This window comes from Tasmannia lanceolata, unplaced genomic scaffold (assembly GCF_043159265.1).
Source record: "Tasmannia lanceolata isolate RefF3 unplaced genomic scaffold, GAP_Taslan_0.1 ptg000008l, whole genome shotgun sequence".
NCBI classification, from domain to species: Eukaryota; Viridiplantae; Streptophyta; class Magnoliopsida; order Canellales; family Winteraceae; genus Tasmannia; species Tasmannia lanceolata.
In genome coordinates, this window is record NW_027518685.1 from 69,253,434 (window position 1) to 69,274,580 (window position 21,147).

General features: G+C 36.2%; 3 long non-coding RNA genes across 11 annotated transcripts; 1 reads left to right on the plus strand and 2 right to left on the minus strand.

The window, feature by feature from the left end:
* The first annotated feature begins 2,737 nt into the window (after positions 1–2,737).
* On the plus strand, positions 2,738–8,450 carry LOC143885541 (uncharacterized). Of its 7 annotated transcripts, none has more exons than XR_013253432.1 (5): positions 2,738–3,064; positions 3,167–4,561; positions 4,641–6,470; positions 8,072–8,112; positions 8,197–8,450. It is a non-coding gene; the product is annotated as an uncharacterized LOC143885541 (long non-coding RNA). The 7 variants fall into 7 exon arrangements; XR_013253430.1 differs by having other exon boundaries at positions 4,641–6,024; positions 6,386–6,470; positions 8,072–8,450; XR_013253429.1 differs by having other exon boundaries at positions 4,641–5,953; positions 6,025–6,470; positions 8,072–8,450.
* Positions 8,451–11,317: 2,867 nt separating this feature from the next.
* Positions 11,318–15,724, minus strand: LOC143885542 (uncharacterized). 3 transcript variants are annotated; one of them, XR_013253435.1, is made up of 4 exons: positions 15,583–15,724; positions 15,410–15,464; positions 12,912–13,230; positions 11,318–12,303 (listed from the first exon to the last, which is right to left on the minus strand). It is a non-coding gene; the product is annotated as an uncharacterized LOC143885542 (long non-coding RNA). The 3 variants fall into 3 exon arrangements; XR_013253434.1 differs by lacking the exon at positions 15,583–15,724 and having other exon boundaries at positions 15,410–15,574; XR_013253433.1 differs by lacking the exons at positions 15,410–15,464; positions 15,583–15,724 and having other exon boundaries at positions 12,912–14,795.
* Positions 15,725–16,415: 691 nt separating this feature from the next.
* Positions 16,416–17,000, minus strand: LOC143883796 (uncharacterized). The gene is made up of 2 exons (XR_013252546.1): positions 16,863–17,000; positions 16,416–16,672 (listed from the first exon to the last, which is right to left on the minus strand). It is a non-coding gene; the product is annotated as an uncharacterized LOC143883796 (long non-coding RNA).
* Between the last annotated feature and the right edge of the window lie 4,147 nt (positions 17,001–21,147).

Genomic DNA, 21,147 nt, shown 5'->3' on the forward strand with positions numbered 1-21,147 from the left:
TCATCCTAACCCCTCCATTTGTGGAGGACAAAAATGGGCAGATTTGTGGACAAATAGTGTCTGTCCATTTTGACCTCCACAAATGAATGGGTTAGGATGATCCTATGGAGCTGATTTTTGGTACACACCCCATCTATGTAAGGGCCTTTCAAATGAATGCTTTGGATCATCCTAACAAAGTAGGCCCCAATGTGATTGGGCGCTTAAGCTCACCAACACTTTCCTCTATATATATATATATATATATATATATATATATATATATATATATATATATATATATATATATATATATATAGAGAGAGAGAGAGAGAGAGAGAGAGAGAGAGATTGTAATCCTTGATTTTAGGCATTTTTTCATTCCATTTTAGGCTATTTAATCAAGAGGGATTGTAATCCTTGATTTTAGGCCTTTTTCTTATTTCATTTTAGGCTATTTAATAGAGAGATTGGAATCCTTGATTTTAGAGTAGATTTGGATAGAGATAAGATATATGATAAGGATTGCAATATTTTAGGAAAATATATTGGATGAGGAAACGATTTGATTGGATTTAGTGCCATTGAAAATAGGCAAGTAATCATGTTAGAGGGATATCGATGCATAAGAAAGTTAAAAAAAAAAAAAAAACATTTTCCATATTAACGTTTTAAATTTCGGGTGCCACATCCCCTTAAAACGTTTTTAAATTACGTGTGATAGAGGAAAACGTGTGAAACAGTGTGCCACATCACCTTAATGTGTTATTAAATGTGCGTTATACATAGAAATTCGGTGTATATAGATTGTAGACGTCTTTAATTAATTATCTTCTTATACACAGAAATTCAGTGTAAAGCTAAATGTGGGCGTGACACGTGGTGCAGCCTCAGCTTCTCACATTCAGCTTTACTTATATATATATGGGAATTGCTAGCATCCTTCGCAAAAGGTATTTCCCGGGTGGTTTGTCGTACGTCAGACCAGCTACCTCGTGAATGGAGACAACAGCTTTTGTCTCCATTCACGAGGTGGCTAGTCTGATATGCGATTGACCAGCCGCGAAAAGCCTTTAGCGATGGATCCTAGCAAATCCCTATATATATATATATATATATATATATATATCAGAAAAGTGTTGCTACTCGGTCTTGTAGCTAAGCTTATCTACTCATTCAGGTTAAATACAATGCGGGCCCACATTGTTTAGGTGATCCAAACCATTCATTTGAAAGTCCCTACCTAGATAAGGTGTCCACAAAAAATCAGACTCATAGGATGATCTTAACCCATCAAACAGTGGAGGGAAAATGGAAAAAAATGGACACACAGTGTGTCCACAAAGAGGAAGGGAAGTTTTACTGTTCACAGACACGTGTCGTCCTCCTGTTTATTTTGATTTTCTCAAATTCCCAAAAAATCACCAAAAAAAAAAAAATAACAGGAAAAAAACCATTAAAATAGGGAAAACCCTCTCTTGCCAAGAATATTGCCCTCTGTATCTCTCGCTCACCCCCAAAATCTCGCCTAAGAGAAAATCTCGATCGAGATTTTCGACCCAAGATTCCCACGAAGACTCTCTCTGTCTCTCTCTCTCCAAAATCTCGGTATCGCGAGATCATTAGCAAAGCCCGAAAATCCTCACCGAACTTATCTTCTCAGGACCGCCTCAACACACGCACCACAACTGCCATACAGCTGCTTCATCAACCACGAAGTTTCTGGATTTTGCCAGATGTTAGGAGTGTTCGTTTGATTTGTGTTTTTTGTTTTGTTTCAAGTCTTCGAGCTCCAACTCAATGCACTGTTCGAACATATTCTTTTCCTTTTACCTCTCTTCCCAAAACCTCACATCCTTCCTCTTTCTAATGCACCCCTTGAAGTTTTATTATGATGAATTATGCTCTGATTCTTTTCTCAGTTTTTTTCCCTGTATTTTCAGAGGAACGACCATGCCAACTGTTGTCAGAATCTTCGATGGAGAATTCCATCTTCTATCTTATTAGAATTCATGAAAAGTAATTTGATGTGTATTGACTATTGAGAATTACACCGATTCATCGATTGTTTAATCTGATGATACTTCGGAGATTATGAGGGTACTACTTTTTTCAGAGGATGTTGATGATGGCCGGCTTACTTGAATTATCTAAAATGTTCTTACAGGCAGCATAGTTTAAGACCACTTGATGTTGTACTATACATGTGTTCATTGGGACTTGCTAGGCAATTTTAAGAAAAGCCATGTCACGGCTGACTTTTGCATGTGAGAAAATCCACGGAGGCTCAAAAGTGGCGGTTCGCTGGTGCAAACGTTAGCCACAAAATGGCTTTCGGCTAAATTGCTTAGCAAGCCCATTTATTCAACCGCTTTTCCTATTGCTTACATTTTCCCCCTTCGCTACTTTATAAATGATTAAGACACCTTCTGTTGCCATCTGCTGCTAAGTTTTTAGGGGAGAAAATCGGAATCGCTCTCTTTACTGGCGAGTTCTTAGGGGAGAAAATCGTGCAAAAAGAGATGTCCACGAATTCCCATCGGCCTTCACCCTTTCCATCCCTTCGGCATGTCCTGGTTTTTTAAAGATTCGATGGGTTTTGGGGCTCAACAATCGATCTGGAGATTCTTTTCCCAATCTGCGACTGATTATTCAAGCTCTGCTGTTGGTTTTGGAATTTCTTTCTTCCTTCCTTCCTTTTTTTGGTTGTTGTTGATTCGATTCCTTTCTTCTTCCAGGAGTAGGCTTTTGGCAAACATTTAAGACACCTTCTGTTGCCATCTGCTGCTAAGTTTGGGTTCCAGACTTTAATTTCACCTCTCTAGCCTTTTTTTGATGGATTTATCAGGAAGGGGATGCTCTATATTTTGGTTGAGTGAAAATAAGGTTTATCAAAATTAGGGGATGCTAAAAAACTCAAAGAGTGTAATCAAACAAACCTACAACTATAGGAAGTTGGTACTTCTGGATTGAAATGAAAAATCCTTACTATGAGGTTTCTTTGTTGAATCAATGGATATTTATGGCAGATGGACTGTTACAGCCTTGGTGCGTCATTGCGGACGATGGTACTTTTAGTGAGAAGGTGGTGATGAGCAGTTGTATTAATTTTTTTCTACTTAAAGAATGTTTTTTTGAGGGTTTTATCTATTTTGATTATGATCTTCCTCTTTCTATTGTATTGCAGGTATACCATTAAAAAAAAATTGTATTGCAGGTATAAACAAATCTTACCATTGCTCAATTGTCTGTTGGAATTGCACACAATCTCTGGATATAAAAGTTTCTCATGAAAAAAATTAATCATGGTATTTTTGAAGTTTGCTTAATCATGTTTGAATTTGAACCAATAGGGTCATTGTTGGATGCAACATAATTTGAAAACTTAGTCGTGGTATTTCTGTATTTTACTTAATTGTGAACTGGAAAATTTAGAATAAATGAGTCTCTTTGAATTTCGATGAAGAGATGAGTTTCTTTGAATTTAACTTCTTGACTTTGGTTTTCTGTACACACCCTTCCAACCATCAAACATTGTTATTTTTGAAGTTTACTTAATTCTGAGCTAGAAGATTTAGAAAGGATGAGTTTCTTTGGATATAAGTTGTTCACATTGGCTCTTTGTACACACCCTTCCAACCATCAAACAGTGGTGTATATTTTTGACAAAAGCTAATATGTAGAAATTAAAATGCAATGATATCATTTCTTTAATTTTACCCGGCTCAATCATTTTTATTTCATCTTTTTAGAAACTAGCCGTCAGTTACAGGTCAAAAGCTCTTTCATTTGGTTCGTTTCCTTATCCTATTTCAGAAGTTTAGACTATGATTATTAGGTAATTCTTGTGGAATATTGTTGTATATGTTTCTCTATTTCCCTTTTTGAACTGTGCATTACATAATTTTCATTTATAGTGTGTTGAGATGTTGGAACTTTGGGTTTATTGGTGGTGTGTTGTTATCATTTATTGCTTCTGTGTGATTTTTTTTTTAGCTTGTGATGTTGTGTTCTGAGGTTTTCTTATAGATTGGATTCTGAGGATTGTGTAGTTACATGCATCCGGAAAGACTAGAGTTTTGGGAATTCATGCCATGAACTCAAACGAGTCTATGGAAATTCATGCCAATGCACTCATACGAGTCTACAGGATGTCTGGCTAGCCAAGATCTGTCCTCAATGCTCGGGAGGCTGTACTTTGGGCACTGCAGCCGTTAATCATCAGATATACTCTTTAAGTTTACTTAATTTGGGAATTTTTTTATCTTAAACTTGATTATTTTACATTCTAATTAGGACATTTCACTGATATATATTTCGTGGTGAATCTCTTTAAAATTCTTTAGATCATCTGCAATTCTCTTACGTCGCTATACTTTTTTTGGTAGGTGAGCTGGGTTTGAACCTGGGCCATAGTCGTCTTTGCTATTCTTTCTATGCGCCCAGTGGCATTTTTCATGGCCTCAATGATTTAATTTATGAAGTTGATATAGGAAGTATTCAATGGATGGGTATGCTAAAGTGTTAATAAGTATTAGTTTTTCCTTGCCGCCCGTGCATCGTCCATCTTTGCATTTCTCAGGTATGTATTTCTGCATTTTTTCCTTAAATTTTGGTGAAAAAAGATTGCTTGCATTCCATCTGGGATTTTACAATTTCAGGAGGAATTTGTTTCTTCCAACTCTGACAATTGGTTAGGGTTAATGGACACAACAATGATGGATTCAGAACCCATTTATTTTACGCATTTGGTTGTTGTGGGAGTTGCGGGTCAATGTTTTTAACTTCATAACATGGGTCCATCCTTTCTTCGTAGGTTTGTTTCCTACTTAGTGAGGTTTTTGGACTTCTGGTAATACAAGTTGTATGTTTTCCTCTTCATTCTTTGCAGTGATTATTCTTTTGATTTTGAAAAGCTTCCTTCATATACCCAATATTGGGTTATGTGTCTGGAGTTGTAACAATATCATACTTTGCAGAGCTATCTTGAGGATCTATTTTGATTGCCTGATGGTGATAGAAATGAGGATTGTGCTCCTGAACTATTTCTTTTGCATTGGCTACCACCATTGTAAAATTATTTTAACACAATATGCCAAGTTCATTTGGTTGTAGTATTTAATCCATCAATTTCCGTATTTAGAATATGACAGGATCTACAAATGTTTCAAAATTGATGAAGTTAAATGTGATGTTGATGTATTCGTGATTTCAGTAATTGATGCTTTGTGGATGATATGAAATGGATGAGAATGCAGCCAAGCAAGTCTGAGATTTTATTTCCTAAAAAAGGATAATGCTATTAATTTTCAAAGTCTCTTTCTCATGCTCTTCAAGGTTGGGCATCGAAGTACCTCCAGCTTCTTTTCCTTTTTCCCCAATTTTTCCTGTCTATGAGCCCTCGGTTATTGGGTTCTTTTATCAGATCTGGTTGGAAGTAGTGGAATTTTTTGAGAGAGAGAGAGCCCTTTTTGCAATTGTCTACAGAGGTAATTATATGAATATCTTTATTATTTAGATAGATCTATTGTACCATTGAATTCACGTCCTCTATTTCAAGGTCTAACTCAAAAACCATACTATCCACTCTGTATAAGTATTTAAGATTTTCTATGGTATCCCTTCTCTTGACTATTTGAAAACGATGAAAATCAATCCAATGATCATTTCTAATGATCTCTGCAAATTTCTTATGAGCTTGATTTTGGGAGCCAGTATTGATGACTTTTTTATAGCAACTATGGGTGATTTTGAGAGAGTATTGGTGGCTTTTCAGATTCTCAAGTATGTATTAAGTACGATAGCAATAATGAAGCTGAGAGCATATATCAATTTCACTGCCATGAAGGTGATAAAAGTTGGTTTATAAAGGTGGAGTGCAATGAAATTTGGATGTGGTTGCTGTGTTTTCTTTCTTCTTCTTTTAAATCTACAGAGTAGCCCCTGCAAAGGATGGGTTATTGTAGCTTGAAAGGTATGGGGAAAAACCTTTGATATTCCACATAGGGTAGCCCCTGCAAAGGATGGGTTGTGGTAGCTTGAAAGGTATGGGGAAAAACATTTGATATTCCACATATGTTTCACTTGCACAGAAACTGCTCGATGAAATGTTTTTAAGAAAAGAAAGAATTTTTTACCTACCTTTTGTGCAATGTTAGTCTTTTACATCCGAGCAGAGATTTGCTCTTGCTGGCCTTTCCTTTTTTCATGACAATTCCTTTCAGGTTTATCCAAAAAACTTTCTCTTTTTCACATTTATATAGTATAGATAGTCATGGAATTCTATAGGGATATGTTATGTTTCATTTAATTGTAGACATCATTTTCCTAAGCTTTGTAATAATCTACTATGGGTTCCAACATTGTTTATATTGGGTTTTTAAGGTTTTTGATTTGTTGAATCTAGGATTGCCTAAGATCATTTGTTCGCATGGTACAACTTGATATATCTCAACTTACCTGCTTCCATCAAAGACAATATCACCAGCCAGGTTGTTTCTATCTCTATCTAGAAGCTATTCATTTGACCTTATTTTTGTGCTTCCTTCTCATTTCCTGTTGTTGCATATAAATGGAAAAAAATTTCAATATTACTTCATTTTCTTTGTTTCAGTATGTGCAGGCAGTTCTTTGCCTTTTTATTTGTTTTGGAATTTTGATTGTTGATATGGAAATGAAGCTTTTCACTTTACTGAGATTTTATGTAGAACCCATGTCAGGAAAAGTGATGAAATGCGTTTGTAAACTATGGTCTCTAGGTTTTGAATGTGAATACTTGTTTTATCTCAATTTGTAGACCGTCAAATACACTTATTAAGACACACAATAGACTTCTAATCAAACCCAATCTTAACAAAAAATTGTTTCACATCCTTGGTTAAATCAAATCTATAACTATAATCCTGCAACCAGTCAAAGTTAAACACAGGACACTATCAGTTTAACTGATTTTGGAACTGTTTTAAAACAACACAAAATCAGCATATCACAATGATCCAATTGGGAGAAAACATTTAAACAAAATGTAATCAGTTTCACATTTTCGGTCTTTGAACTGTTTTTTTTATTTAATCTTGGTATATTAGGGCCGCTAAAAATGTCTCATTGAAGAAGGTGAGTTGAGGTGAGCTCTAATTTGGGTGATTCATGGCAGTTTCTATAACGCATCCACCTTTGGAAGAAGATATGCCAAAGTCCTATAAAGTAACTACAACCAGAATAGATGACTTTAAAATGGAAATAGACACTGAGAAGTGAACAACAAAATGAAAAAAAAAAAAGGAATGGAAGAAAAGCAGAGGAAGTGAGAACCTATTACTGTAAGAAAGAGAGCTGAAAATGATAAACGTCAGGGTGGATCAAAGAGAAAACAGAGATTAGAAAGGAGATAAAAGCAAGAGGAAGCTCAAGAAATTGGAGCTCACCTTCTTCTGTATAAGCTTCTTCCGCCAGTAATAGTTTCCAAAACATGACAAAAAATGGAATTAATTGAGAATACTGCAAATAAAAGCATACAAATGATTAATCAAAGAGAATCAAAATGTGTGGGTCCATAAAGTAGGAGGTAGGTCAAGAAATTGGAGCTCACCTTCAACACCACATTTTTTTGAATGTGAATACTTTTTTTATCTCAATTTGTAGACCGTCAAATACACTTATTAAGACACACAATAGACTTCTAATCAAACCCAATCTTAACCATAAATTGTTTCACATCCTTGGTTAAATCAAATCTATAAATCTAATCCTGCAACCGGTCAAAGTTAAACATTGGACACTATCAGTTTAACTGATTTTGGAACTGTTTTAAAACAACACAAAGTCAGCATGTCACAATTATCCCAATTTGCGAGAAAACATTTAAAGAACATGTAATCAGTTTCACATTTTCGGTCTTTGAACTGTTTTTTTATTATTTAATCTCGGTATATTAGGGCCGCTAAAAATGTCTCACTCAAGAAGGTGAGTTGAGGTGAGCTCTAATTTGTGGAGCTTCCTCTTATTTTATATCTTTTCTAAGTTTTATTTTCTTTGATCCACCATTTGCATGCTTTTATTTGTATCATTCTCAATTAATTTCTTTTTTGGGCAGGTTTTGAAAACTGTTATAGGTGGAAGAAGCTTATACAGAAGGTTCGAAACTTTCATGATTCTTTGCACTTTTCTGCCTTTTGGAACTGTAGCTGAGAAGATCTGATGTTACATTTCAATGTCAAGAACTACTCGATGCTTCGCATTTGGTGGAAGTAGAAACATAGTATTGCATGATCCCGAGATTGACCCACAGTTAGTTTTATCAACATGTTCTCAAGAATGTGGTAAGCTGTATTTTTTTTTGGAATGTTTTTCTCTTCTTTGTTATTGTCTGTTTTTATCCTCTTGCTTCAGTTTTTGGATTTTGATTGCATATGTATCTGCCGAATTCTGGGAATGTTGTGCGCTTTTAATTTTTTATAGCAATTTTTTTCACATTCAACAGTTTCTTGCAAAAGGAGCTCTCTCTATTTGTCTGACTTTTGTCTTTATTTTCCTGTATTGGGAAAGGAATTGGTCTTTAGTTTGATTATAACAGTTGGACATGTTTCATGTGTAGAATTTCTTGGTTGTCTCACTAGACAAATTCAAAACATTCTTCCTCGATTTAACATTTGTTATCCCATGAAATGAGGATGTTTTTATAGACAGCGTCATAACATGAATTGTATAATCTTAGTTGATACCCATTTTTAAGATGGGGATTTTTATTAGCTTTCGCATTTCCACCCATGTAAAAACATTAAACAATCTTCTTTGAATTAGAATTTTTTACTCTTTTAGAGTCGAATTATAACGACTGAAAGAAAAATAAGGACCTGGAATCTCTCCCTGTTTTCACATCTCTTCATTGAAAAGTTACATCTTCCTTAATTTCGTATCTCTTGGTATCGTCAACACATGAAAAATTACAGCTTTCTTACATCCATATCTCTTTGTATGTCTCTTTGTACGCCTCACTACTGTCTGCTAGAGTTCTAACCGTTCGAATTTTTGTAGCATCTACTAAATGTTTTACAGTGGTTACTCTGTCCACTTTTTATACAATGTTGTAGCCTCATGCCGAATTTGTTGAGATGCAGCTGGTATGGGTGGCCCCCCTCCTTCCTATACCAACTACTAAATGATTTCTTATACTTGAGATGTGCCCCCCTCCTCTTTCTGTAGCAACTACTAAATGATTTCTTATAATCTGATATTTAGCAACTACAAATTATTTCTTATAATTTGTTGAGATGTGTCAAACCAGTACATTCTCCACCGGCATCAACCACTCACTCCGTGCATCGCACGGATTTCTTACTAGTGTATATATATATATATATATATATATATATATATATATATATATATATATATATATATATATATATATATATATATAGAGAGAGAGAGAGAGAGAGAGAGAGAGGTGTTCCTGCGCAGCTGCTCATATAGCTTATTTGAGCAGCTGCTTCAGAAACTCATGTGGCCCCACATTTTTTGGGTGATCCAAAGCATTCATTTGGAAGGCACTTCCATGGATAGGGTGTGTACCAAAAATCAGCCCTTTAGGATCATCCTATCCCTGCCATTTGTGGAGGGAAAAAATTATCAGAAACAATGTCTGTCCATTTTCCCCTCCACCTTTGATTGGGTTAGGATGATCCTATAGGGCTGAGTTTTGCTACACACCCTATCTATGGAAGGGCCTTTCAAATGAATGCTTTGGATCACCCCAAATATGTGGGCCACATGAGTTTTTAGAGCAGCTGCTCAGATAGCTTATCTGAGCATGGATTTTTAAAACAAGGGTGGGCCCACATTTTGGGGGTGATCATAAGCATTCATTTGGAAGGCCCCATCATGGATGGCGTGTGTACCAAAAATCAGCTCCATTGGATCATCTCAACCCTTCCATTTGTGGAGGGAAAAATTGGGCAAATTTGTGGACGAACAGTATCTGTCCATTTTTCCCTCCTCAAATTGACATGTTAAGATGATCAAATTGAGCTGATTTTTGGTACACACACCATCCATGATGGGACCTTCCAAATGAATGCTTAAGATCACCCCCAAAATGTGGGCCCACCCTTGTTTTAAAAATCCATCCTCAGATAAGCTATCTGAGCAGCTTCTCACAAACCATTTCCTATATATATATATATATATATATATATATATATATATAGAGAGAGAGAGAGAGAGAGAGAAAACGGTTCCTACACATATGTGTAGAGAGTTCTCTACACACTAGCTTAAAATACAGTGGGGGCCCACATTGTTTGGATGATCCAAGCCATCCATTTTAAAGGCCCTCACATAGATGGGGTGTCTACAAAAAATCAGATCCATAGGATCATCCCAACCCTACGATTTGTGGAGGTAAAATGGATGTCTTTAAACCTTCACAAATTAGTCTATTTTTTGCCTCCACAGTTCGAATGGTGAGGATGATCCTATGAATCTGATTTTTTGTGGATACCCTATCTATGAGAGGGCCTTAAAAATGAATGGTTTGGATCACCCAAATAATGTGGCCCCCATTGTATTTTAAGCTAGTGTGTAGATAATTTATCTACACATGTGTGTAGGAACCGTTCTCTCATATGTATATATATACTAGTAAGAAACCCCGTGCGATGCACGGGTGAAAAAAACAAAAGCCGTAAAAACTTACACTTAAATAGCTTGATTGCATGATAAAAAATACCATAAGAGGTAAATAGAACTGAAAGAGAGATCCAAAGAAGCGGCAAGCCTGTTGGGAAATGAAATTAAAATGTAGCTGGCAATGTTTCATAACTAATATAAACAACCTAACAATAAGGTATTCACCTTTCTAATATGACTTCTCTCAACAGCCTATTGATATGACAGATGTGAGGAAAATAGAAAGACCAAGCATGAAAAGAACCTCAACCACAATATAGTACTATCAATTGAAGAGGTGGATATGAAGGAGGTGGATTTTGATATGGCCATTCCTAGCACAACCAAACTGATAAACAATTTGAATAATTGAATACGTGGGCCCCACCTTGACAAACGAAAGACCCCCACTCAAAATAACAAAGGACAATTTACTATCCTTCTTTTCATTACAATGATGAATCCAAATCTTAACCCGTAAAGTGGTATTAGAACATCACAAAAACTTTGAATTCTACATGGACACAGTAATGAACCTCAATTCTACACCCCGTGCGATGCAATATGCATTCGTTAAAAATATTTAGTTTGGAGATGCAGGTTTTGCCTTAAAACATGTGAAAAAGAGTAATAGCTCTTATAAATTATCTATTTAAAAATGGACATGAAAATGGAGGAGGAAAGAATAACAAATTCATTTTCTTGGAAAGAGGAAGGAATAACAAATTAAGTTTCGTAAACATAAACAGAATGAAAATCGAGCAAAATCCCAACTTCTAAGCCAACAAATCAAAGACAGACTATCAACAGAAAGTTCAAGTGGTGAACATTGTCTCCTGTTCTTAAGTGATGAAATAAGATGAAACCTCAATTTCCCACTCTACTCCACCCAAGCAACTGTCATTCTTTGCAAGTAGACCTCTCCAACTACAACTCAAGCCTGCATGCTCAACAACAAAATTATTCATGTGGGACCTATGAAAAAGCAACTACGGAAGGATTAGAAGATTTCGGTTCTTTATCAAAAAGCAGAAATGCAACTACGGAAGCATTAGAAGATTTTATTTCTTTATCAAAGAGCAGAAATTTTGAATAAGTAACTCCTATGATCCAAATTTCAAAATACATACCATTTAGGACAAATGTGACAATGATCAAAAGGAGATGTTGTTTTGCTAGTAATGATCCATACAGTTGGTTATTCAAGCACAATAAAGAGATCATTAGCCTTGGTATGGTGGGTTGAACAGATGAGACTCCACAAACACCCCTTGTTTGGTCAAAGCTGTAACCACTTGGAGGGTAAAGCCAGCTCCTAAAGAATGGCCAGCAACACATACATTGGAGGTTCCTAATCTATCAACCGCCAAATTTAGTGCCTTGAAAGCTACATTATATCTGACAGATTTGTAAACCCTACTTGGTAAAATGTTTGGGTCATCCTGTATGCAAACACGCATTTGCAAACACGCATTACATTGAAAGTGGTTGTATATGCATTACATTTTTGTACTGTTCATGTAATAGTAAATAAATTACCATCTCCTTCTCATAAACATATCTTTTTGGGTATGAAAGAAACAAACAAGATTGACATAGTAACATCTGCAACATGGATTCATGACAAACAAATCTGAGTATACTTACTCAAGGAGTCACCTTTTTTTTTTTTGAATGGTAGTATGATATAATAAAGAAGACTGAGGGAGTCCCCCTTACAGAACTAGAAGAGAAACAAAAACAAAAAACAACAACTGCTGAGAGATGAAATTAAGGAGGGAGAAAATCATAAAGAGTGAGAACTTGCTTTGACACTCCGTCTTTTGCTAACTTATCAGCCACCTCATTAGCCGATCTTCTCACCTGCTGAAAAGATACCGACATATCTTGTACGAGGTCTTTTATCTCATCAAAATATTGAAGAAAACGCCAAGGGGGATCTCGCGAGCCTCTGAGCCATCTTATAACATTCAACGAGTCCCCCTCCACCACACATCTAACTGAGCGCTCCTTTAGCAAACTTAAAAAGCCTTGATGCACTGCCCTGACCTCTGCCTCGTTTGAATCAGCCCTACCGATGGGCCCCGAAAAAGCCTGGAGGACTACACCGTTGCTATCTCTTAAAACACCCCCAATCCCAGCTGGTCCAGGGTTCCCCATACTGGAACCATCGAAATTGAATTTAACGATTCCGGCAGTAGGGGGGCTCCATTTAGGGGTTAAAACAGGCCTGGTTTCCTGACTCTCGCAGACCAATGAGGAGTCACCTTCTTAGAAGTTCTCCATAGAGTAGCAACCTGCCCTCGCCATTCTTGGATTCAAATGTGTACACATTCGTATCTTGTTACAACTCCAATACAAACACATAATCCAGTGCAGAGATATTGTTGGGTATACATGGACAGCTTGTATGCCCAGAGACGAATAATCACTGTAAACAATACATGAGGATGCCACATACCTACTGTAAACAATACATGAGGATGCCACACACCTTGGCAATCAGCATTGAGAGGCTGTGTTTCCTTTATCAACTGAAGTATGGCTTGCCTCTCAGAGGCAGCAGTAGATATCCTCGAAACGTGTCTATTTAAACAAAAATATAGTAGCAAGCATAGAAAGAAAAAAGTTACCTGAGTTCCGAACTCAAAAACATTGAGGACTATGAGATACCAAAGAAGAATTAACATTCTAGCAATCGTCATGGAAATTGTAATAACTATTGCCAGCAGACAACTAACAGTCATGAATTTTCTAGGCAAGAGAAGTGAGGGCGGATTTTTATGGAGTGGAGACAAAGTAAACCTGTTTTAAATAAACTTCAACTCAATTTGTAGTACAGTAACTTGTGTTATGGCCATGGTTTTAAATTTCAGTTTCGGTTATAATTTCGGTCTTGACCAAAACCGAAAATTTCAGCCAAAAACCGGTAATTGGAAAATTTATTAATTAATTATTTAACAAATTTCGGCTGAAATTACCAAAATTTTGGAATAATTTTATATTTTAAAAAAAAATCAATTTCTTAAAATTTCGAATGGTAAAACATGGAATTCCAGATTTCGCCAAATTTGGTTTTCGTATTTCGGATTTTAGCTGAAATTTGAAACCATGGTTATGGTAAACCCGAAATTTGAAACCATGGTTATGGTGAGATTATATGTATTACAGAAAATACCTTAAGAGTATCTGCAATTGGTGACCGTATAAAATGAATGAGGGATCTGATTAGTAAAGGTGTAGAAATCAGAGGCATCAAAGTGGTCCTTGGCATGAGATTAGAAAGTTTTTGTGCATAAATTGCAAAGTTCAATTTCCTAATAAGTAACAAAAAAAGGCCACAGAAATGTGGTTATCTAGCATCTTGAAACAATGATCTTTCCATGAAAGAGGGATTGTTTTTTGAAGGTAGGGATGTAAACAAAAAAGACCTCGAAACTTAGTTTTCTACCATCTTCAAACAATGATTTTTCCATTTGGCAAGAATTCCTAATAGATGTTTGGACTTGGCAAAAAGTCAGCATAGTAATATTGTAACAAAGTTCGGAATTGGGAGAAAGAAACTTTGCAAAAAAGAAAGGAATATGGAAGGATGTTTGGACTTGGCATTGAATTCCCCTTACGAAAACCAGAGGAAAAAAATCTTAATAGACGCTGAAATACTTGAATCGTAGTCCAAGTACACTTGACTTGGATATCTTCCTCTCAAAGAAGGTATCCCATATTGTCGAAGATATGTAAAATCGTTATGAAAAAGAAACCAATATTAACACTGGAATGACGATTGGAGTTGGCATTTCATCCATAACCACGTAAATTCCCCTTACGAAAAGCAGCAGGAATTTTTCTATGGAAATATCAATGCAACAAACAATGGCACAAACATAACTAATCCCATAAACATCAATGCAACAAACATAACTACGTGCATGCCCACTAAGAAATGTGATGAAACTTCTTAGAAAAGGCATTGAGCACTGACATGAATTTCTTCCATTTCAAAGACGGCTTTGAGCTTTGGACACCATTTTCTAGAACAAAGCAGGTCTTGAGATAGAAATTACCAATCCCAAAAATAATCAGCCAAGTAACGTAATACCTACCAAAATTTGACTGAAAAATATGAATCTAAATACCAACATGCCATCAAAATGGCAAGATAATCTAAACCAATGCAGTGTATTGAGCATCCCATCCAACAACACCATAAAAAAGAAGATGAGACTAAAATAATAGCCCAGTTTGGGTTGCCAGATTTTTTGGGAAATGTTTGGGAAATGAAAAAAAATTTACATTAAAAATTAGTAGCCCAAACAAAAATTTTCGGATTGCAGGATTTTCTTGGAAATGTTTGGAGAAAACACCCATCCATTGTAACAAAAAGAGAAGATACCCATGATGATCTACACTGTGTTCCTCTTATGGCTCTGGTTGATATAAAACTCTAAGTGGTGGGTCACTCTTGCAATTTGGGTACTATGCATATGATTTTTGAATCACCAGGCGATATCAGAGAATGGAATACAAAGAAGAATATACCGTTGAGCAAATGGTAGATATACTGCCCCTTAAAATCAGTGAATGGAATGAGAAAACAGAGAAAAGAATAAAACTGCAAGTTCACTAAGTTCTTTTCCTTCATATCCTCGAGGATATGAAGGAAAAGAAGAAAAAAATTGCCTCATTAATAGTAAAAAATATTACTTTTTTTCTATCAAAAGTACTACCATAGCTTGACAGAGCAACACACAGTGGTAAAATTCACCTTTAAGAAGGTTGAATGTATTGCTTCGTAGGAGATGAAAACTGCCCTCCAGATCCTGATTTCCAAGAATGAAGCTGGGCATGAGAATAGGTTTGTAGCAAAAATAGATACCAAATTGTCATCCATGAAGAAAACTAAAAAATTATCTTAGATTTCATACAGGAGACAAATACCCCTAAAGCCAATGTATTAGACAGGGAGACAGGGAAAGGCTCTGAGGGTATGAAACCCTAAATTACCCCCAAAAAAAAAATACAAAAATCCCAATGTTGTAGAAGATAAACAGGAAACCTAAGAAGAAGAGGAAGATAAGGAAAATACCTTTTTTTCTTGGACCGTGTATACCTTCAGGAACTGAAAGCAGAGCTGGGCCTGAGGAGAGATAGGGGTGATGGTGGAATGGCAAAAGTCAGGAAAAACAAATCCGGAATATATCGCAAGATGTTGAGATGGGAAACCAACGGACATCGAGAGAGAGAGAGAGAGAATATCACGGGCCGAGATTTTAGGCGTATCACGAGACGAAGGTGGTGACGTTGAGATGAGGAAAGCAACCGACATCTCGAGAGAGAAAATCTCGGCGATATCACGAGCAATCCTTTTCTTTGGCTTCTATTTTCTCTCTCTCTGCATGTGAGGACGAATGAGAGGCTGACACGTAAGAAAATCTTATTTTCTGAAATTTCTTTTAAATAACAAAGGACAATTTACTATCCTTCTTTTCGTTACAATGACGAATCCTAATCTTAACCCGTAAAGTGGTATTAGAACATCACAAAAACTTTGAATTCTACATGGACACAGTAATGAACCTCAATTCTACAGCCCGTGCGATGCACAGGCAAAAAAAGAAAGTTTGGCTTAAAATTGTTTTAAAGGCAGAAATATGCATTCGTTAAAAATATTGGGTTTGGAGATGCAGGTTTTGCCTCAAAACATGTGAAAAAAGAGTAATAGCTCATATAAATTATCTATTTAAAAATGGACATGAAAATGGAGGAGGAAAGAATAACAAATTCATTTTCTTGGAAAGAGGAAGGAATAACAAATTCAGTTTCGTAAACATAAACAGAATGAAAATCGAGCAAAATCCCAACTTCTAAGCCAACAAATCAAAGACAGACTATCAACAAAAAGTTCAAGTGGTGAACATTGTCTCCTGTACTTAAGTGATGAAATAAGATGAAACCTCAATTTCCCACTCTACTCCACCCAAGCAACTGTCATTCTTTGCAAGTAGACCTCTCCAACTGCAACTCAAGCCTGCAAGCTCAACAACAAAATTATTCGTGTGGGTCCTATGAAAAAGCAACTACGGAAGGATTATAAGATTTCGGTTCTTTATCAAAAAGCAAAAATGCAACTACGGAAGCATTAGAAGATTTTATTTCTATATAAAAAAGCAGAAATTTTGAATAAGTAACTCCTATGATCCAAATTTCAAAATACATACCATTTAGGACAAATGTGACAATGATCAAAAGGAGATGCTGTTTTGCTGATAATGATCCATACAGTTGGTTATTCAAGCACAATAAAGAGATCATTAGCCTTGGTATGGTGGGTTGAACAGATGAGACACCACAAACACCCCTTGTTCGGTCAAAGCTGTACCCACTTGGAGGGCAAAGCCAGCTCCTAAAGAATGGCCAGCAACACATACATTGGAGGTTCCTAATCTATCAACCGCCAAATTTTGTGCCTTGAAAGCTACATTATATCTGACAGATTTGTAAACCCTACTTGGTAAAATGCAACTACGGAAGGATAAGAAGATTCCGGTTCTTTATCAAAAAGCAGAAATGCAACTACGGAAGCATTAGAAGATTTTATTTCTTTATCAAAAAGCAGAAATTTTGAATAAGTAACTCCTATGATCCATGTAATTATGCTTCTCCATTATTAATAAATATATTAGTATGTGTATGCATATTTATATGTTTGTGTCTTGATGTATGCCCGTATGTTTGCTCATACATTTATGAGTGCATGTATGCAGAATTTTAGAAAAGGATTTTTGCTTATTTACGAGTGCATGTATGCAGAATTTTAGAAAAGGATTTTTACCTATAAGTATTTCATTTATAAAATATACTCTGCTTAGCCATTCTAACATATTATTTAGCCAAAAAATAATTTTTAGAAAAAAAATATTTCTACTAAGTATTTATTTATGTTGCATGCATTAGACATTGAACTTGTTTTCTTCAACATGAACTTTTGAGTAACGCTAAAAAGACAATGTTTTAGTCTGAAGAGTTTGTTGTTATATTCCTCTGATGTTTTGAATAATTTTTATTCAAAAAAATTGTGTACATATGGGCCATGTGTCCAACAGAAAAATAATCGGAGACCAATATCGATCAAAGCCTTGACCCCTAATTATTATGGCTCAAATGGGCAGTCCGCCAGACGAAATTTGGTCGGCGGCTGGACTCCACCTGGCATTGAACACATCTAATGGACATACTACTAATTAACCTTAACATTTAGTTGAAAATGTAACCCTCTATCTTTTTCTACTTTACCATTTCAACTTTTATTGGTAAGAAACTAGTGAGGGCATTTCAAGTTATTTTTTTGGAAAATGACTGAAAACCCTCTACATAAAAACATATCTAAAAGAGTCTGACCAAAATTTTCTTGATTACCAATAGCATAGTATTGTGTCCTAAATAGTTTTAATTTTTTGTCTCTACCAATTTCAACCTTAATTATATTAGGGAAAACTACTAAAAACCGACTACATCACAACATATCTATAAGAATCTCCACGTAATTTTCTTAATTACCAATAGCTTAATCTGCCCATTTTATCCTTATATTACCTAATTAGATAATGTTTACTTTTCCTAAGAAGGGACAAATTCTTAAATATCTCTCCCTATCATTAATCATTTGGAATATATATATCTCTCTCTCTCTAAAAAAAAGATAAAAATGCAACGGGAAGGAAGAAACACCGCAAAGAGTCGTCTTTCTCCTCCTCAAAGAGTCATCTTTGTCCGTTGTTTCAAAACAAAGGCTCCTTTGAAAAAGGTGGCTCTCCAAAGGGGGAAATTGCTTTGTAAAAATAAAAGATAGGTAACCGGATACATAAGTCCCTTTGACCTTTTGAGTTAAAGGATTGCTAAGGGGGGTGAATTTATTGTGAAGCGGGGTGAATTATCAGTGCCCTTTCACTTTCGTCTGTATTTTCCAAACAAATTCCTATCTTGGAAGTGTTTTCAAGTCGTTTATGAGATGACCTAATTATTGCTAGTCCCACGCCACATGAAAATCAAATCCATAAGATAGATCAACTTTCGATCACCTATGATCGAAAAAATTTCTTTATGGAAGTTGGAGCAAGCAGTTGTTTATGGAGATTTTGGTTCTAGAAAAAATTCTTAAGAGGATGAGGACGATGACCTATGATGAAGAGAGGGCTTCTTTCAATGACCCAACCGATAAAGAGATGTCGGGAGATCTTCTCCGGAAGCAATGGAAACTATTTAAGCTAAGGACCCAAGATTGCCCTTGGAAACTTTATAGCCTCTATGGGACAGACACGGTCAAAGACACCCACTCGCCGTTGCATAAACATCCTTTCTTCAAACTAATCTTGAACGAAGAAAGAGTGGTGAGGAGGCAGAACTGGGAAGCTAACAAGGTGGTGGGCATCTAGCTGGTGGGGGAAATGATTGCCTAGCAGAAAAATTCTTGGATTCTTGGATCGGGTTCCGGAGGATCTCCTCATTGAAATGTCAGATTTCCGAATCCAGCACATCCTGGAGGAGTTGGAGAAGTGCTCGGCATAGGTGAGCGGTCTAAAGATGAGTTGCTATTGGAATTTTCTGAAAGTAGGGTGGTTTCCATAGCGTTAGGGACATTGTCAGAATCTTAGGTCTTTATGGTAACATAAGTACACATGCGGAGGTTTAGAGGTAGTCTTTGGGTATTCGAGGTCATACTTTAGGATACCTTTTGTTCTGTATTTGGGACTCCTGGTCGCAACCCTTGTAAAGATGTTTGAAAGATTGAAATAAATTGTCATTTTTCAAACAAAAAAAAACTTTCGGTCACCAGATAGATCAACAATATTGATCACATGCAGAAGGTACACGTGGGAGCAAAAAAATCTATAGTTAGGAAAGATTCATCTTTTAGCGAGATAATAAATGCACCTTGTCACGCCTCGACCCCACTTTGTAAATATTGTTCGATTCTGGGTCTTCTACCCTCCTCGGTTTTATTTTCCAATAGCACTAACCGAGTCCGACCCACTCCGCGGGGCCCGCCCCTTGGAGATGCTGAAAACACATCTACACATGGAGAAGGAGAATCCACATATATAGCCTAGGAACATTCTCTCGCTTTTCGATGTGGGATCTTACACACCTCATTGTTATACGAGGGACATACCTCCGTAGATCTCTGTTTTGAAAAAAAAAAGCGATGGTGGACATTGATCGAATGGAAAACCGCGGAGCATGGGCCCCCGAATTCTAGTCTAATATATGTTAGAATATATCAGATCCATTAAGATCTAACCGTAGGATTATTGGGTACTGATTAATTAATTATTTAGATTAAGAAACATAGTTGATTAGGAGTACCTCACCATAGTTCTTATCCTTATTACTTACCATATTCAAGAGAATTCAATGTATAAGAGCATTCCTTCATCCTTCCAGGACAGAAAGTGCCTGCGTTCTTGTGGAACAGAGTTAAATAACACTCGATCTTTAGAAATGTTTCCCCATTTTTGGATTGTGAATTGTAGAGAAAAAAAATCTTAGGAGTAGTCACTACAACAATAAACACATATTTAGTTATATCTCTAAGTATATTTGCTACGTTTTCATCTTAAATTTCCATTATTACATTAGGAAACTGAGTTTCCTTCTAATTTCAATTCCTTGGGCAAGATCCATATACTAGTTTAGATTTTTTTTCCCTTACCTTGTTCCTCATCCTTCGAATTCTAGAGTTGGATATTGTTGACACCCCATTTTGACCGGACCCTACTTCCCCAAAATCGAATAAGTTCCCGAAACCCATAAATCGAGCCAAGTCGTACCCCAACCCAGGTCTTGGGTTCAAGTTGAGCGTAACAAAGGGGGGTGAATTATCCAGCCCTAGTGTACCTATATCAATCTCATGTGCCAAAAAAATCTAAATTCTACCCCTCCTTCCTACCTGAGCCACTCCTTTGTAGGGAAAAAAGTGGTTATAAATACACTAAAGTGGGGTTGTCTAGGGAGGAAAATGGGGGTGGAATTTATCACTTCCCTTAAAATGGATCGAATTAGGGCTTCGAAAGGGGGTTCCATTTTCGTTGAAAATCAAGGAGAGAGGGGTTCTCTGATCTGTAGAGGGAGAAATTGAGGGAGAGGAGAAGACTGAGAGATTTGTAGAGAAAATCTCGAAGAGAGATCAACGGAGAAAGTAGAGAGAAGAAGATAGAGAGATCTAAGACAAATTAGTGAGGGAAAGAGAGTAGGGTCTTTGATCTTTTTTTTTTTTTTAAAAGAGTAGATCTGAAAAAAAAAAAAAGCTGAAGGAGAGTTTCTAATAGCAGAGAGAGATATCTCTGATTCATAAGTGCAAGTGCTTTACAGGTATTTCTCTTACTTGTATTGTTTGGGAGTCATTGCACATTCAGATATATGGCATTTTCTTAAGGTTTTCTGGAACTTGACTTTTATGTTTGAGAGAAAGGAAACCATTGCATCTGTCATCAGTTTTTTTTTTTT